Below are 4,415 nucleotides of genomic sequence, written 5' to 3' on the forward strand. Positions count from 1 at the left end.
ATTGTGTTTGTGTGCTTCTCTGTGTCCCTTCCATAACTGGAATTGATGTCTCAGGGGCTGGGATGGTATTTGATGGAATAAAACAGTGCTCTACAGCTTAATTCCCCTCAGCTGAACTAGTGCCTGTCCAATGACTATGCCCAAAGAACTTCAGTAGTGCTTCCTGCATGGGGTTTATTTATTATAAAAAGAGAAAATAGCTTCTCTGGCACATCTTCCTGAAAGCCTTTGAAAACATGCAGGAATAGTTCTACGTGCCCACTGTAGTACTTAAGCACCTTGAGAAGTGCTGTAAATAAGCAGCAGCTCCCATGTTTTGGGAGGCAGGCATTCACACTGGGTTGTGCTAGATGCTGTCTCCCTCTGCTACCCTCTTCCCTCGTAGTTTGTGCACATGCATTCCCCTTCTGGCATTCACCACACTGAGGGAAAAGGTGCTAATGGCATTCACTAAGCGCTATTGTCTGACGCCCTGACAGAACACTAAGGTGGTGGTGTGGCAGGGGCTGGAAAAGGAAGGTGGGTTCACCTGCATCTCTGCAGGTCTCCATAAGCTGCTGTAAAAACTGGCAGCAAGCAATATAATAGTTCAGATCTGTGAGCCAAGTCATTGTGGGAGAACATCAGTACTGCCTTTGCAACCCTTCTGAAACCTTAGCAATTGGGTGTAACAGGCCTATCTTATTTAATGCTTTGGTAAATAGCAAAGGCCTGCTTTGAACAGGGGGAAGTAAATTCTCTGGGTGAGCACGTGTGCTCAGAGGTCAGTGTTGGCATAAGTCAAGCAGAGCACTAAACTGCTCCTTGCAGGTGCAGGCACGTCCAGGGGCTGCTACAGTGGCTTTCTGTGCCTCTGAACAGCCACTCTCTCCAGGGACTCTGTTTTGTGGCTGTAAGGAGCCAACCTGGCACTTCCCTCTGCTGGCACACTCACGTGTGTGCTCTGAGGCTCCCTCCCACCGGGGATCTGTTAAAGTATCACAAATAGCCATGTAGGGTGGAGATAGATCCCAAATTAAAGCAAAACCATCAGCTGGAAGTCACCAGTTGTTTAAGCATGTACTGAAGCACCCTGCCATTCTCAGAAGAGTTTTTATAAAACATTTGACTTTCTCAGCAGTCAAGCTACTTTGAAAAAGCTCTTTGCCAGCCAGCCAAGGGGCTGCTGCTGCCTCTGCCATGTGCAGGTGTTCTGTAGAAGAGAGGATGTGACCTGCCTGGCCTTGCCATGAACCATTTGTGGCCCAAGACTCAATGCATCTGTTACAGAGCTCTTCCCATTATCTTTTAGGTTACATTACTGCATTAACTGGAGACATAAACTAACAAGCCAAAGCTGCTCCATCAACCTCTCCCAAGGACTTTGTCCCCAGCACCATGACATGCCAACAATGTCATTGCAAACTCTGGCAACAATCAGGGAACAGCTGTAAGCAATCAGTGTGTGTGGGAGATAACACAACATGTTGACTCACACATGGCCATATTCTGACAGTACCAGGTCACTTGCATTTCTAGTTTTTTTCACTGAAAGCCTTCAGAATTGGCCCAGTCCATTTTACAAACCAGTTCATAAGCCCAGTTTTTATAACAGCAACTCAGTACTTTGTTCTACCAAGGAGAAGAAATAAGACATAAAAAGGTACCAGCTATCAAAAATCTCCAAAGTTCCTCCAAGTTAATCACAGGAGAGAACCAAACCCCAGGATTCAAAGCTGGCAACCTTTGAAATGACAGGAACACGAATAACCTCGGCACGTGGCAGGCAGTACCTCCACACCTTTAACATCAGCTGTGACAAATTACCTTTAGCACTGCTGTTGGCAAGCAAGAGTGAGAAAGCAGAACCAGGGCACAGCAAGAGGCCAGCAGATGTCCATCACTTAACTGCAAAAGACAAATCCAATGGCACATTGAAAAGATAAATTCTCCCCAATGGAAAGGACAAAGAAAGAAAAAATAAACACATATTGTTTCCCAGCAAATAAAAATTGAATGGGGGGGTTGTATAAGTAGGGATAAGTTATGCAAACTTCTATTTGGTTCCCGGAAAAAATAATAGAGGAAGTAATCAGTAAAATATGTTTAAGGTCAGACAATGGCAGTGGCAGAGTGAGGAAGCAGGAATGCAGCCATAAAGCCATGGCTAACATTTGTCTGGGCCAAAACAATTGATCTAGTGAAATGTTGCATAGCCCTAAACTCACACCCCCTCCATTTCCCAACCTATTTACACAAAGGAGAAACCCCAGGTGCTACAGGAGCAGCTAAACCATTCCAAGTGCAAGCAGGAGCACGTGTTCCCCATTGCTGGCAGGAGCTGCAGGGGCTTCCCTTCCTACCATGGCATTACTGACACCCCCAAACCCACAGCTCTGCCATCCCTGATGCTTTGCACCCATTTATTTTGGGACACACCCCTTGCATTGCACCCCGGCCTGCTGCCAGCAGCTGAGATGGGGGATGTGAGTGTGGACTCACCACTAACCACTCTTGTTGGTGCACACACTGGCACAAGGCAGCAAAAGCCTAATGCAAGGTAGCCCCTGGCCCAGAGCTGCTAGCCCACCACAGCACAGCTGGACTCCTGCTTATTTAGGACATTCTGTGCCCCAGCCACCCTCCAGCTTGATCCCAAGCCCTCATCATCCTAGGTTAGGTTAGACACCCTCCTCCCAACCCTGCACAGTCCCAGGGGGCTGATCCCAGATATCCTTACTCCCCAGGTAAATAGCCTTTCCCTCCCTGCTGCTCCTACCTGCTTCCTGCCATTCCCCAAGGATTGTAGGGAGGGCAAAGACTCATCTTCCTTTCCCACAGGCACCTGAGGTTTCATAGCCCAGGTGCCAATTGACTCTTAATTTACATATTCAGCTTACAACCAGGTGTAACTCATTTGCAGCCCCTCTGCTCCAGATCTCAGGGGAGTGGAAGCCAAAGGTGTCAGCTCCTCTGAGATTTTGCCCTTTTCCATGTGGGAATCCCATAAAGAAAAGCATCACAGTCCTATCATTTACTCTGCAGCTCATTTGCTGTGGAGTCCATGAACCTTTGTGTGTGAATCTTAAAAGCCCTGAGCACTCAGGCTGGGTGTGGTGCTCAGCCACAGCCCCTTGCAGCTGCCCCTTCTCTTTGAAAGAGGCAGTGCCCTGCTGTCCCCTGCCCAGCCAGGCAAATGCCACGTGCCCTCAGGTGGCACAAGCCACTGCTTGTGTGGCTTTCCCAAGCATTGCCTCAAACCCCAGGTCTTCTGCAGCAGCAGCAGAGACTTTTAGCTCAAACCTTAAAGAGAAGTTGGGACAGGAAAGGAAAGCGTGAGATGGGAAGAGATGGGGGACATGAGATAGGATGTGAGGGGACAGGTGAGAACAGAATAGGAAGGGATGGAAGATGAAGAAAGGGCTGGAGGATAGGAAAGGACATGGAATGGGATGGGGCAAGAGACAGGATGAGATAGGATGGGAAGGGTGCCCAGGCTTTGGGCTGCTCCTGGCCCTCTCTCCCATGACCACGGGCCTTTGGCACAGGGGGCTGTCACCTGCAATGGCTGCATGGCAGGGGGTGGGGGCAGTGCATGGGACAGGTGGGAAAAGGGGCACAGCCTCACTCCCCCTCACTATTTGGGCAAGCTAAAAATTACTGAGCACAGAAGGGGAGGAAGATCTGAAGGAGAAGGGTGACTCAGCTTGTCAAATGACTCTGGTGGCATCAGCCAGGCTTATTAGCATTTATATACAGAGGGAGCTTTCCTGCACTGAGGCTGCTTCCTGCATAGCAGATCTTCCCTCCTTCTCCTCCATGGCAAAAAGAAACTGATTCAGGGCTGGATTTTTTTTTTTTTTTTTTGCATTAAACCTTTTTTAAAAAACATTTTACAGCTGGCTTTGCAAATCTTCCACCTCATCCTGGGCACAAAGGGTAAAGCCAAGACATGGCAATGCTCTGACCTGGGTGAGGAGCCTAGGACGGAGGCAGATCCCACTGCATTCCCAATTCTTCTCTTGGCTCTGCGTCCTCCTGCCTTCCCTCCTCATGGCCAGGCAGGAATTCACTCCAGGCAAGAGAACAGCCCCAGGGGCATCTTCACAACCTTGCAAAATCACCAGCCTTTTCCTTATTAAAATAAGGAAAGCTGGGCTGAGCAGGGATGCTGCCTCCTGCAGCCAGCTCAATCCTGGGCACTGCTGGAGTGGCTCAGTGTAAAAACCTCTGCCAGGCACGGTGGTTGTGCCAGACCCCTGGATTGTGGATGTCCTTCAAGGTGGTGAGGGCTGCACTCAGCCAGGGCAGGTGGGTTGTGAGAGTTGCTGGCTCCCAGCTCACAATGTCCAAGCAATTTGCTTTGCAGCTCCAGAGTCACAGCTGCTAAATGCCCAAATATGGGGAACCCAGGGGACCTCCAAAGAGCATCAGAC

The sequence above is a fragment of the Molothrus ater genome, chromosome 11, assembly GCF_012460135.2.
Source record: "Molothrus ater isolate BHLD 08-10-18 breed brown headed cowbird chromosome 11, BPBGC_Mater_1.1, whole genome shotgun sequence".
NCBI classification, from domain to species: domain Eukaryota; kingdom Metazoa; phylum Chordata; class Aves; order Passeriformes; family Icteridae; genus Molothrus; species Molothrus ater.